We start from the raw sequence: 15,304 nt of genomic DNA, 5'->3' as shown, positions 1-15,304 counted from the left end.
AACCCTCACAGAGAGCAAGTCAGTCAATGAGTCAATTAACTGTTCCAAGCTCCCATAGAATAAATGCTGTTTATGTACTTCTGGTGCAAATTGGACATTCACAGTTGCTTGGTTTGAGTGAAAAAGAAGAAAAAAAAGGCACAACACATTGTATTGTATATATACTGATACATTTGTTTGTGGATTCACAGGCCTAAATATGTGACCTTTGATTATCTCAACACAAAATTGTCAATTTTTTTTAATCCATTTTACCATTAAATTGACAAGGCTCAGGCTAATGGTTTTGCATGCATCTCAACTGTGCTTTAAAAAAATCCAAAGGTTTCTAAGAAAACCATTTTCAGATCAAGTGGGTAAAATTGGTCCTGAGGAGAATAAGAATATAAGTATATATACTCTTTTGATCCCGTGAGAGAAATTTGGTCTCTGCATTTATCCCAATCCGTGAATTAGTGAAACACACTCAGCACACAGTGAGGTGAAGCACACACTAATCCCGGCGCAGTGAGCTGCCTGCAACAACAGCGGCGCTCGGGGAGCAGTGAGGGGTTAGGTGCCTTGCTCAAGGGCACGTCAGCCGTGCCTACTGGTCGGGGTTCGAACCGGCAATCCTCCAGTTACAATAAGTTCTTCAGAACAGGAAATTGATTCCTGATTTTTGGTGAAGAGAGTCATCTGTAGAATTCTACATCAGTGTGTCCTAAGTAGAACCTGTAATTAATTATCATGAATTTACTGTATGTATTACTTAATTCTATAATATCTCATGAATCATCAGGAATTTACAAAAGTTCATAGTCATTCGTGACCTCATACATAAACAACACTATAAACTAAAGCATTATGGTGGGCACATCATTATAATTTATAATTTATTAAGAATGATCATGATGATTTCTTTTTCTGCCAAAAATCATCACTACTCAAATTCTGATTTGAACACAACTTGTGCAGTTCTTTAAACACATGTCATTGTTCACACTTTCATGAGTAATTAGCCTTAAAATCATATAATCATGATGATCATGCTTAAGAAATCCTAAATCAAAATGTTGTACCCACCATACCTAATGCTTTAATTGATGTGTTGTTCATGCTTGAGATCATGAATGACAGACTTTGAACTCATAAATTCCTGATGATTCATAAGATATAAAGGAATGAAGTAATGCATAAATCGTAAATTAATTCATGCATTAATTCATGAAAATTCATGTACCCTTACCGTAAAGTGTTACCTGATATTCTTCAAAATGGCATTTATTAATGTTTGTATCCATAATATGTAACGTCATATACAATTATGATAACACGATTAATAATAACAATAATAAAGGCAGTAATGATGACTGTGCAGTTGAGGTATGCCAGAGTCTTAGAGTCATATCCTTAGGGAATGCAGTAGCAGGGGATGAGGCAGAGGGTCTGAAGAAATGTGTGGTTTTCAACACCATGTACTCTCATTTGACCTTGAGCCGGTCGCACGGCTAAACCCTGAATGCCCTTTAAAATGAACCCCTGGCAGTGCTGCAAGATGCTGTCTGTGTCAGACAGAGAAGAGAGAGAATATGTGTGTGTGTGTGGCGAGTGTGTGAGAGAGAGTCTGTGTGTGTATGATTGCTGTCACCTCTTTTATGTGAGCTGTTCATCCATTCATTAAGTAGAGAAACACTGCATAGTTGAGTAGTTGTGCAGTATGCTGTTCTATCACCCAGGCCTCTGTGTGCAGGACAGAGAGAGAGAGAGAGAGAGAGAGAGAGAGAGAGAGAGAGAGAGAGAGAGAGAGAGAGAGAGAGAGAGGGTGGTGAAGACGGGCTCTCGTCCAGTAGTCGTCCACCGTTCCCCCACTGAGAATATTTCACATATCTGAGCCCTGGCCGGCCTCCTTCCGAGTGGGTAAGGCCCATGGCGGCAGCACCACCACCACGACACATCACCACCACCACCCCCACCACCACCAGCAGCAGCATTAGGACCAGGAGCCTCTGCCGTCATCACCACCACTGCCGCCTCCGCCGAGAGCCTCCTTGCCGTGGGGCTTACGTGCCCCACGGCCCCGCCAGAGAAATGAGACATGTACGTGCAAAAAACGCAAGAGTCCTCCAAACAGTGCGCTGGCTCCGCGCGGGGCCAGAGGAATGCAGTGCCTATCTGTCAACAAGGGGGGATGGAGATGGCCCTCTGTGCTGCTGCTTCTCTCTCTCTCTCTCTCTCTCTCTCTCTCAATTCAATTCAGTAAGCTTTATTGGCATGGCTGACAATACAATATTACCAAAGCATTAATATGAGTAATAATATAAGTACAGTAATATATGTACAGTACAGTATATATTTACGCATATGTTAATAGTGCATGAAATTACATTACATGAAATAAACAAAGCAAAAACTCTCTTTCTCCCTGCCCCCCGGAGGGTAAAGCATGGGGTCTGGGCTTCGGTAGCCTCCAGAGGGGATTTCATAAGGGCAGGGTCGAGCATCCCCAGCCACACCAGGACACATGCTGTAATACGGATACACTAACAAGGACAACGACACCACCAGTTAAGCATAAATAAATACATGAATGAGTGAATACATTACAGAATACATGAATTAATGAATCAATTAGTGAATGACTGAATTATTAAATGAAAGATGCAACGAATGGGTAATGGATAGCAAAAAAATGGTAGTAATGGTGGCAAAAGAATGAAAGACAATATAAAACACATGGTAATTGGCTAAATTATAACTAAATTATTAATATAAGATATAAAAAAATGACATACATGAACATATGCAATGCTTATAAAAATGGAACGCACATTTACACATCACATCAGATGGTATAACCTTGGAGGCATTCACCTCTTGCCATTTTCTGACATGGTCTCTCCTTACTACAGATGAGCCATCACATTTGCCCCCCCCCCCCCCCCAACACACACACACTCACACATACACACACCTCTCCTCGTCTTCCTCCTTCTCCTCCTCCTCCTCCTTCTCCTCTGTTTCTCCCCGAGCCCTGGCGGCCAAAAAGCTAATGAATGGCGCTCTCTATGTGGGGCCTGTGAATGTGGTCGGGCCCAGGGCGTACCACCTGAGTGACGGCTCTGTCCACGCCAGTGCGTCTCCAGCATGCCTGACCTGCTGGGAACACAGACACGCACTGTGCTGCCCCTTCTGTCGCGGTGGCAATTAGAAAGGTCGGCGCGAGGAGCACAAGCCCTCCTCTCATGCTGTCAGACCGGATTAGGGGCGAGGGGGCTGGACGCCGGGACAGTGGCTCCCCTGTGGAGCCCGAGCCCTGGGCAGAAGCAGCAGCAGCATCAGGAGCAGCAGTAGCGGCAGCAGCACTAACTTAGCACCAGCAGCACTAACAGTAACAGTAGCATTAGCAGTCGACATTAGCAGCAGTAGCAGTAGCAACAGTTGCAGTAGCAGCAGCAGTAATTTAGCACCAGCAGCACTAACAGTAACAGTAGCATTAGCAGTCGACATTAGCAGCAGTAGCAGTAGCAACAGTTGCAGTAGCAGCAGCAGTAACTTAGCACCAGCAGCACTAACAGTAACAGTAGCATTAGCAGTCGACATTAGCAGCAGTAGCAGTAGCAACAGTTGCAGTAGCAGCAGCAGTAACTTAGCACCAGCAGCACTAACAGTAACAGTAGCATTAGCAGTCGACATTAGCAGCAGTTGCAGTAGCAGCAGCAGTAACAGTAACAGTAGCATTAGCAGTCGACATTAGCAGCAGTAGCAGTAGCAACAGTTGCAGTAGCAGCAGCAGTAACTTAGCGGTAGCAGTACCAGCAGCAGTAGCATCGATGGTAGCAGTAGCAGTAACAGTAGCAATAGCAGTCAGCATTAACAGCAGTAGCAGTAGTAGTAGTAGCATTAGCAACAGTAGTGGCAGCAGCAACAGCAGTAGTAACAGCAGTAGCAATACCAGTCAGCAGTAGTAGTAGTAGCAGTAGCAGCAGTAGCATTAGCAGCAGTAGTGGCAGCAGCAACAGCAGTAGTAACAGCAGTAGCAGGAGTAATAGTAGCAATAGCACTAGTAGCGGTAGCAGGAGTAACAATAGCCGTAGCACCAGCAGTTAGCCATAGCAACGGTAGCAGCCATAACAGCTGTAACTGTAGCAGTGACAGCCATGCAGTGACACAGCTGCGGCTGAGCATGATGTATCAGAGTGGAGCTCGATCACAAGCCCATGCATGTAGGCTACACACACGTCTGCAGACACGCACACACGTAACGGTAGCCAGTTGATATGATACATAGCTGTGTTGACGTGTGTATGTTGTGTAAACCTCCCTCCTGACACCTTAAGAGTCGTGCTAATGACAGAGCTAGTAGCCTGGGCTTTTAGCTTGATTGTTAGCACACTCAACTCCCGATCCAAGGTGCTGCTGTTCTCGGGTTCAAGTCTGGGCGAGTACAGGGCTGAGCCGTGCAGTTCAACACATCGCAGGTTACATTGGTGCTGTGACACGGATCGGGAGTGAAGTTTAGGGGGGTGAGTGTACTGTAATGGTAGCCAGCTGGTACATAGCTGTACAGTATGTAGGCTACATTGTATAAACCTTAAGGGGCTATCACATTGTACACAGTGTGCGCTGCGCTCGCCGATAGGTTGCTCTTGGTTGAGGTAACGTCCCAAAGATTTTTGTTGTGCTTGCCGCTGGGCTCAGCGCAAAATACCAATGACTTACAGCGCGCCGCGGTCAAAGTTCAACATGATTGGCAAAGCGGCAAAATGCTGCTTGCGCTGCGCTTTGCTTGGCAGACCAGTTCTTGCGCGCGCAAGCCATTGACAATAATGCATTTCATAGCGCATACCGCGTGTAATGTGATAGGCCCTTTAAGAGTCATGCTAGTGAGAGAGCTAAGCCTGGGCTTTTAACTCGATTGCTAGCATGCTTGACTCCCTATCTGAGGTGCTGCTGTTTGCGGGTTTGAGCTCGGCAAGTGCAGGGCTGAGCCACGCAGTTCAACACAATGCAGGTTACACATATACACACAGAGGCACACACACACATATAGACACTACATTGCACACACACACACACATTAAATTGCATACACCTGTACAGTGACACAGAGACATGCATGCATAGGCTACATTTACAGAGCCTGGGAGGTGTCATTGTTAGATTTCTTTAGCCTATAAATACTGTATATAGAGAATGTTCGCTCATCTTGCCAAATCGTTCGCTCATTTTGCCAAATCGTGTGCTCGTTTAACTAAATTGTGTGCTCGATTTAATAATATTGTTCCCACATTTTATTTACAGTAACTAGGAGCAGGGTGCTATTTGTAGGGGGGGATGGTGAGGATTTCCCCCCCTCTGGTTTTCCTATCCCTACCTCTGCTAAATTATTTTTATCCCTGGTGGGGACAACATTTATCCCCCTCTGCCCCTCATATTGATTAATGCTACTTCATATAAGTAAAGCGCTGCAATGTGAGAACAGTCTAGTAGGCTAGCCTACATAATAATCTGACATCAGAAACGCATCGTCAGCACTCATGCTGCTGACACAGTGGCTGCGTGATAACTTAATTTGGCCTTGATCGTGCAGGACATTTCAGAATGTCGAGTGTGTAATCCATCATAAATGGCTAGTTTCAATGGAAAAGTTAGCTGGACAAATGAAAGAAAACGAGAAGGATTCAGTGAAGCATAATGTTTTAGAACCTTCAAAATTAGAAAACTGATGCAACTGAGATGGAGGACAACTGCACGTAGAGTAGAACGTAGGCCTATTGTCCGAAGGAACTTACATTAAATGAGGAGATATTTGCTGAATGTCACAAAAAGTGTTACAGAAATTGCTTGGCATCGCTTATTCAATGGCTCTCTACCGAAACACCTGTAGTTTGCGGAGGACGAACGAGAAAGCACTCGTTTGATAAATCAGCCAGTAGGCTAGGCCTAGTAGACAAATAACTTTTAGAAATAATCTGTACTGCAAAAACTAATGTTGGTGGGTATTTAAACTATCTAGCGGGTGTTTTAACAGCTGCAAGAAATAGAAGCTTCATGGTCTTTATGTTCTGGTTCGTAAATTATTTTCATAAAACTTCAAGTTGCCCTATAACTTTACTCTCCAAACTCTTCACTGCACTGTAGGCAATTAACTGACAGTATGATAGGCTATTTATTTTCTGTAGGCTACAATAAACACATTTATTTTTTCAACTTTTGCAATATTACGCACTTGGCTACTGAACGCAAATCAGCAGGAGAGAGAATGCACGTAGCCTACGCAGCGTGTAGCGCAATGTGTAGGCTATTTGGTTACCAACTAACACCAGGGTTGCCAACTCTCACGCATCTGGCGTGACACTCACGCTTTCAGCACCAATCTCACGCTCACGCAAGAAATGTCACGCCAAATCCATTCTTTTTGCATTGCAATCCGTTCATTTTTTGTTGATGACTAGACTAGACCACAGCATTGTTTCTAAATGACAGGATACGAGTTCAAGGCATACACATGTCTAGACCAACAGCAGGTAGGTCTAATATCCGCCTAACGTTCTCAGCGCAATTTTCTCTGATTGTTGATTCGCTGACTAGGCTATTTTAATCCCGTCCGCGACACCTTCACGGAACACGCTTAGACATGAGGCAGACCGACACAAAGTGTGGCCGCCCATTCTTCTCTAGGAACTACTCGCGAAGTAGCCTCACAGACATCACATGAAATAACTTTTTCTCATCTTTTATAAGGTGCTATAGCCGCTATTTGCTGCGATAAACGGTTCGCGAGAAAATTAACTTTCAAGATATAATCATATAGGCTACTATAGCTCTGCGCTCATTTCAATTCATATAGGTGGAATATCTCACAAACTCTTCGTTCCACACATGACAAACCGTAAACCAGAATAAACAGCAGACCTTACCGAACACAAAGGTGTAATGCAATCCCCTGTACAATAAGCCGTTCCAGAGTAATCCGGTTTTGAAATGGTAGCAAATTTCTATATGGTCTCCAATTTTGGGCTTTAAGTGTCTTAAAACTGAGCTGTGCTTATGTGTAAATATTAAAATCAGAGGATATACATCTCATGGCTAAGAGTTTGTCGATGTAGCCATGATTTGTTTTCACAAAAGGCTAAGCATGCATGTATTTAAGTGTCTTAAAAAAATGTGCTCATATTGGTCAATGCATAATTTCATAACAGGCCAAATAGAAAATAAATGTTAAATGTTAAATATAGCCTAATATTAAAATCTGATTATGTAGGATAGTATAGAGTTAGATAAAGTTGGATGGCTCCAGAACTCACGCCAGTGGATTGGGTCTTAAAGGAGCCACACCACTTTTATGACACTATAGCTGTTCTGTTGACCTTTAGATTTGTTGCTACTGGGCATGAAGGGCAGGCCAATTATGAGTTCTGTCCAACATTGATGGTAGGTTTAGAAAAAAAAGTCAGCTCATTGTAATCATATTGCAATAATACTAATAACTGTGATCATTTTGGTCATGATTTTTCATCAAATGTTCATACTGTATCTCTAGTGGCTGGTAGACTTTGGAATCCACCAGCCACAATGGTAGGTGGAAAAAAATATTTTAGGCTATTTTCCACAAAACTCGCCAGAAGTCATCATTTAAGGGGTTATTTTTCCATTTTTTGTACTGAGCTCCACCTTGTTCAGGTGGGCAGGGGGGCCCTTTTCATGTCTGTGCCCAGGGGCCCAGTGGCTCATAATCCTTCCATGCCACGGGGTTAAAACACTGGTCTTGTTTTCAAGTGCAATCAATAATTTAATTGTACATATTGAAGAAACTTTTCCATTCTATTAGTAAAAAAAAAAAAAACATAAATCAGGGATTATACTGTACATAGCAAAAAAGTCAGGGGACAGACATTTTTAAAATTAGGTTTAAGGAAAAATTTAACGCACACGCACTATGACTTCACAAAATCTCACTCCAGCCAAACACCCAAAGTTGGCAACCCTGTAACACTGTTAGCCAATTCACTAACTTAAGACTTCAGTGCCATCATATACAAAGTTTTTTTACACAACAAATACAGAAAGGATGGAGGCAGCAAAAGTAGAGGAGTCATTTCAGATGGGGCAAGAACAAGGTGAATTTGTATGCTTGTCAAAACGTAGTCCTACCCTGCATTAGAGGAGCTGATCATCATGCCAAGCTCACTCGCTGTTTAAAGTCATACATCACGGTAAACTAAAACTAAAATGTTACAAAGGTGGCAAAAATAATATAGGGTATTATTAGCCATGACATTACTAGGCTATGAATCGTTCGTTCATTTTTATTTTTGGGGGGGGGGGTGTCGCACCCTGACTAGGAGAGTACAACAGTCTTGATCAATATATCACAAGTCAGACACTGTTAAATTACAGCGATTTTTGCAGGCTAAAAGAGACAGACTGCAGTAGCCAATCTCTTTTCATTATTGCTATAGACGGCCCCTAAGCACTCATCCTGATATTTAGCAGCATTTATGCAGTTCTAGAGTTTGATTTTGTGAATATTACGCTTGTCGCTTGTTGTCTACCTTAAAGTAGCACTATGCAGGTCTGGTTATTCCTTCGCTGTTTCTGGGTTTTCGCCGGATTTGAGCTCGCATTTTCATTACACAGCTCCCCCTGCAGCTTCAGTAGCAAGTGACAGCTACGCTAAATCAAAGTCCTTTTAGGCAAGTCCCTCCACTCAGCGGCCATATTGCAACGCTTTTTGGGCACTCATCGAGCATCCTATTCAACAGAAATGTGCATGCGCAAGGCTTCACGACACCAATCTTGCTCCAGCGGAGTTCACAACACATGATTGGCACGATGTCTTCACAACACACCATATGATTGGCTCAATGTATTCACATCACACCACATGATTGGCTCAATGTATTCACACGTCAACGTTTTGCCGAGGAAGGGGTGGGATATGTGTAGACATTGGCGTTACAAACTAACCCCATGCATTTCTATGGAGGATTTTTTGAGTGCTGTGTCTCCTCATTAGAAAGTCTCTGGCTAAACCCCCACTAGCTAGCGAGCTAGCCATCAAGAAACCAAGTTAAACACATACAGGGCTCACAATAAACCGGTCGAGCTAACACATTGTTCAAGAGACTATCAAACCACATTACAAAGACAAAGTTCATCCAAGGGTAGGCTACTTACAATTTCAACAGTAACAAAGCCAAGTCCATTTTGCAGTCTTCTTCGAAACTACAATCTGACTACATTTTCGAGGCGCGATTGGATACTTCCGCTGAGACACATCCGGATTTACCCGGACCGGGTCCAGGAAGTTGCATATTCGTTTTTTCCGCGGAGAAGCGATAGGGGGAGACGAAGCACCCACCAAACAACCCAGAGAGTGTTGTAGAGCCATCAGAACGACTCTCAACCTGCATAATTAAGGTAATTTTAGCTAAAATTGTTGCATAGTGCTTCTTTAATAGTTTGTTTTTCACCAATGACTTGTTTCTTACTTTACATTTGTCTTGGGCTAATATGTGTCATAAGTTAGTCTGCTGTGCAGGCCTAGTTTAAAACAGAAATTAAATCTTTCCCAAACCTCCATAGGCTCTATAGGCGTTAGCTGCCAGCTCTATAGCTCTATACACTTAGCTTCTCTTTGTTGTGTTGTTTTGTTTGTTTGTTTGTTGGTTGTATTTTCCTGCCCACTATGTAACGCATCCTTGGGTTTGAGAAAGGCGCTATATAAATGAATTAAATGTATTATTATTATTATTATTATTATTATTATTTATGTTTACACTACACACCTTTTTACAAGTATGCACACAAACACATGTGCACACATGGAACATTTACCCATGCACACACATGCATTACTCACAGAGATAGACATATACATGCACACACACACCACACACACACACACACACACACACATAGGCACACGTACACACACTCACATACACACAAACACACGTACACGCACTCGCACACGTACACACACACACGCACACGTACCCACACACACATGTGTACACACACACACACGTACCCACACACACACACACACACACACACACACACACACACACACACACACTCAATCGAAGGGGACACAGAGTGCTCACACTGAGCCCCTGGTGACTCAGCAGTCCCAGCCAGAGCAGCACACAGCCTGCGTTTATTCTTAGCTGTCATTAACCAGCTCCAGCTTCATTATGGAGAGATAGCTTCTCACTTTTTCCCTGACTATATTAGTCTGTACAACTCTCCCTCTCCCTGTGGCTACCTCTTGTCTATCTTCTATTTGTCTGCATGTCTGTCCTTCTGTCTGAATGTATGCTTATCTGTGTCTGTGCATGTGTGTGTGTGTGTGTGTGTATGTGTGTCCAGTGATTCTGTGTGTCTCTCTCTGTGTGTGTGTGTGTGTGTGTGTGTGTCTGTGTGTGTATGTGTGCATTTGTGTGTGTGTGTACATGTGTCCAGTGATTCTGTGTGTCTGTGTGCATTTCTGTGTTTGTGTGTGTGTGTTGCTCTCCATGTGTCTGTAAAATGTGTTTGTGTGAATGTCTGTCTGAGTATGCCCGGTATAGCCTATCTGTGTCTTTGTGTCTCTGTGAGTGTGTGTGTGTGTGTGTGTGTGTGTGTGTGTGTGTGTGTGCGTGCGTGCGTGTGTGCGTGTCTGTGTGTGTATGTGTGCATTTGTGTGTGTGTGTACATGTGTCCAGTGAATCTGTGTGTCTGTGTGCATTTCTGTGTTTGTGTCTGTGTGTTGCTCTCCATGTGTCTGTAAAATGTATTTGTGTGAATGTCTGTCTGAGTATGCCCGGTATAGCCTATCTGTGTCTGTGTGTCTCTGTGAGTGTGTGTGTGTGTGTGTGTGTGTGTACATGTGTGTGTTTCCCGTCAGACAGAAGAGAGCCTCTGTGCCTCGGTTCGCCTTGATTTACCCAGACCCTGGACACACAGGCGATCAGACACCCAGACCATTAATCAGCCGCGACTCCAGCTGACCTGGGGGTTATCGGCTGCGGCTTTGGCTCAGCCCCGACTCTCTCTCTCTTTCCGGCCCCTGACTCAGCTGAAAAGTTATATCGGATGCTCAGCCGAAACCGCCACAATTTTTAAAGTAGCAAAGAGAGAGAGAGGCGACGGCTCGGAGCTCGCCACAAACAGACGGCGGCTTCGTCAACATGCGATGCTTGCTGATAGATTATTATACCCTACTAATGCTTTCCTCATTCTTGTCCATGCTCTCCGGATGAGCTATAATTAGTACGGCGTTCGAGTCAAGACCGAAAAATGAGGCCGATTTTACACCCAAGCATTTTTTCTTTGCTTTGCATTGTGTTGCTTTCCTGTTGCCTGGTTTCTGTTTTAAAAACTTTGTAAAAGTGCGGGATGAAATGCTCAGAGGTGTTTTATTTCTTCACGGACAGGCTTGCGACTCTCCTCCCCGACTCGATGACCCCAGAAGCAGGATGGCGTCACCAGTTGTGCTCGACCCGTTCTCCTTTTTTTTTTTTTCTTTCTTTCTTTTTTTTTTTTGGGGGGGGGGGGGGGGTTTGGACAGGCTCTCTGGGTAAAAGTGCCAAGGACTTGCTGGTCCCCACAGCAAGAGATCTGTGGTCAACAATGGCCGGAGCTCAGAGCTCTGGCCGTCCGGGGAGCCGAACCAGAGACGTGCACAAAGACGAGTGCTCTTTTCCATGCCTTCTTTGTCTCCCCATGAATTATCTATAGTCAAGTGTGGTAATCAAGCTGGTTAGGCAAGCCCCCGTGTCACAGTGCTCGGCATTTAGCCTATTAGCGATGCTGTTACCTCATTTCTTGGTTGACTCAAATTGCATGGAAAAGAAACAAGTCAGCAGGGTAAATAGCCTGCCAGTCAATTGAACTGGATCTGCAAAGCATTATGGAGGCAATTATTGCCGGATAGGTGGGCCACTGCTTTGTGTTCATCTACAGGGGCTGTGTGTGTGTGTGTGTGTGTGTGTGTGTGTGTGTGTATGTGTGTGTGTGTGTTCGTGCTTGTGTGTGTGTGTGTGTGTGTGTGTGTATGTGTTCGTGCTTGTGTGTGTGTGTGTGTGTGTGTTTGTGTGCTGGGAGATGGGTAAGCCAAGGTACGCTGAGGAATAGGTCATGATTTATGGCAATTATGCAAACATTTACAAGATATGACACAATCTCACACCCACCACCCACCCCAACCCCTCTGCTGCCCAGAGCACATTCACTGACTCCCTCCCTTACACACATCCACCCTCATTCACACGGAAGGGTACCAACACACACACACACACACACCTACAAACACAAACATACTGTACATACACACAGGTTCTCTTTCTCACTGATTTGCGAGAGCATACCCACACAAACAAACACACACAGACAGTCAGACAGACACACGCGTACACACGCACACACACACACACACACACACAACACACACACACATACACAACCACACACACACGCACGCACACACACACACACACACACATACACGTAGACAGACAGACACAAACATAGTGTTACAATCTCACTTTCTCTCTCTCTCTCTCTCACACACACACACACACACTCACACCATGTCACACGCTCTCTCACACATCACATCACACATACTGACACACACACACACGCTCTCTTACACATCGCATCACACATACTGACACACACAGACACACACACACACACAATCACACACACACATACAAGCATAAGCATAGTGCACATATAGCACTCTCTCAAGTCATTGTGGAGCAGTGTTTTACTTGTCTGGTATTGATATCATAACATAATTCACACATTATGAAATAGTGCCATAGACACATGCTTTCAGTGTGCACACGCTGACAAAGATAGAGTAAGTTAACTGAACTCTATTGCATGGCACAGTTTAAGGATTCAACCTGTTGGTGGCTTCCTTTTCGAATGGACGAGTGTCCTGCACTTGCAAAGTTCAGATTTGCCACAAGAGGGAGCCAGTCCACTATGGCCCGTTTTCTCCCCTGGAACAGTGATGGAAACTAATCTGCTGCTGTTGGCATATGGAACTGGACTGTGGCCCAGTTTTGATAGGAGCACGTTAGGACACATTGTGCTGAAGGCATTGTGTTTGCCAAAAGCTACAATTTCAGAATCTGGACCCCATGCGGTACACGATGAAGGACGCAAGGTTGGCACACAGGATCAGGGATGTTTTTCTTTCTTTCTTTTTTTAAACACTGGCTAAATAAGTTAAAAATGTCTCAGGATATCCCTTTTCGGTGAGAGTGCAACCTTCCAAGTAGAAGCATATTGTGCGTAAACGGCACCAGCCTAATACTGATATGCTGAGCCTCTCTCTTGAGCTCATGAATAAGTAATATTTCAAGGAAGCATAGGCAAATAGAATCCCACTCTTGATATGCATTAGTGGACCCACTCCCACTGGTCAAATACAACTCCACAGCTAGTGGGCTTAAGCATGACTCAGCAGCACTACTGTCCAAAATGGACGACACCGGACAACGACAGTAAGACCTAAAGGTAATGAGGACATTGCAGCTCTCCGTCTCGGCTGTCTTTGTCATGTATAGCATCATATCTCATGGTTCTGGATGCTCAGTGGCCGCCCCCGACCTGTTAGCTAACAGACGAAAGTGACAGATGCTGTCCATGCACATACGCCGACACACACACACACACACACATACACACACACACACACACACACACACACAGACACATATACACGCACATACACACACACGCACACACACACACTCACACACAGACACAGGCATAGGCACACACAGGCACACATATACACGCGCATACACACACACAGGCACACATATACACGCACACACACACGCAGGCACACATATACACGCACACACACACACAGACACAGGCATAGGCACACACAGGCACACATATACACGCGCATACACACACACACACACACAGGCACACACAGGCACACATATACACGCACACACACACGCAGGCACACATATACACGCACACACACGCACATACACACACACACACACACACACAGTCCACGGTCACGTCTTCAGCGATCTCTCCCTCTTATCTGCCCCACGGTGTCCAGTCATGGCTGTGGATAAGATAGTTGTTACCATGGCAGCCCTGACCTTCTGTGGCTTGGCTGGATGGCTGCAGTGGCCCTGACATTGAGAGGATGTCTAGGTTAGCCCACTTTGCTTTTATCTCCTTGTGTTTTTGGATCATTTATGACGTAAGTCTGCTTTGTGTAAAACTTCTGTGAACCAATATTTTTGTTCTTGATAATAAATTAGTCTAGTCTACATCATGACCTATTATAGGCATGCATACAACATATCTCACTATTAATGTAGTCTAATCATATCTAATGTAATCTAATATGTTATGATATAATATAAAATCATATCAGATGATATCATATAGTGCCACTAAGCAACAATAGAGAAAGAAATCATATGTACTGTAGCTTGTGGTTCCTCTTTATGAGGCCACCTGGCTACTGAAACCAACTCTGACTTTTTCTGAAGGTGTAAAATAGGAAATGTAATCTGTTATATAGAGCACAGTGAAAGCTCATTCTAAAGCAGTATTAGATTAGATGCCATACGGGAAAAAAAAGGCGGAGGACAACTTTTGGGTGACTAAACATGGTTGCCAAGGAAACAGTTTCATCTTTGTGAGGATCAAGTCTCCAAAGGCAATCTAAAGAGTCTGCACAGCCTGATGATGTCATGTCTATCTCACAATCTACCTTTTACAATATCCTCTCATCCAAGAAAAAAGGCTAAATATTTTCCTTTTTTAACTGGAAAAAAAAATTGGACAAATTCGATGAACATGACTGTTTCTCAGTTTCCGCCTGTGCGTTTCGTTCTGTTAAGTTCATTTCTCAGTAGCGATGGTGCGTCCCCCTGAGGTTGCTCTGGTGATCTCCATAGAAACGGGCTGCCTGGGCAGGGGCCAGTGTGTTAATGTGTGAGGGGAAGGCGCTTGGCGCTGAAGGGCAGATAGATCAAATGAAGCTGGCGCAGCGAAAACAAGGACTCTCTCAAAGAACCCAGCGCCGGCCAGGAGGGGGAAACTCAACCAAACCACCAGCTCCCGTGTGAGTGTGTGTGTTTCAGGGTGAGATTGTGTACAAGTGAGAATTTTTGTTGTATGGGTTTCATAAAAGTGCATTATGTGTATATTGTGTTATCTGTGTGTATTTATTTATCTGCATGTGTATGTTTGTGTGCATGTACTGTGTGTGTGTGTGTGTGTGTGTGTGTGTGTGTGTGTGTGTGTGTGTGTGTGTGCACATGCATATGTGTGT

General features: G+C 44.2%; 1 long non-coding RNA gene across 1 annotated transcript; it reads right to left on the bottom strand.

The window, feature by feature from the left end:
• Positions 1–6,641: 6,641 nt before the first annotated feature.
• On the bottom strand, positions 6,642–15,302 carry LOC121694530. Its single transcript, XR_006025799.1, has 3 exons — positions 15,291–15,302; positions 9,767–9,773; positions 6,642–6,774 (listed from the first exon to the last, which is right to left on the bottom strand). It is a non-coding gene; the product is annotated as an uncharacterized LOC121694530 (long non-coding RNA).
• Positions 15,303–15,304: the final 2 nt, after the last annotated feature.

Source organism: Alosa sapidissima, chromosome 20, assembly GCF_018492685.1.
Source record: "Alosa sapidissima isolate fAloSap1 chromosome 20, fAloSap1.pri, whole genome shotgun sequence".
Taxonomy (NCBI): Eukaryota; Metazoa; Chordata; class Actinopteri; order Clupeiformes; family Clupeidae; genus Alosa; species Alosa sapidissima.
Note: the sequence above shows the minus strand (reverse complement) of the source record. Positions and strands in the feature narration are given on the sequence as shown.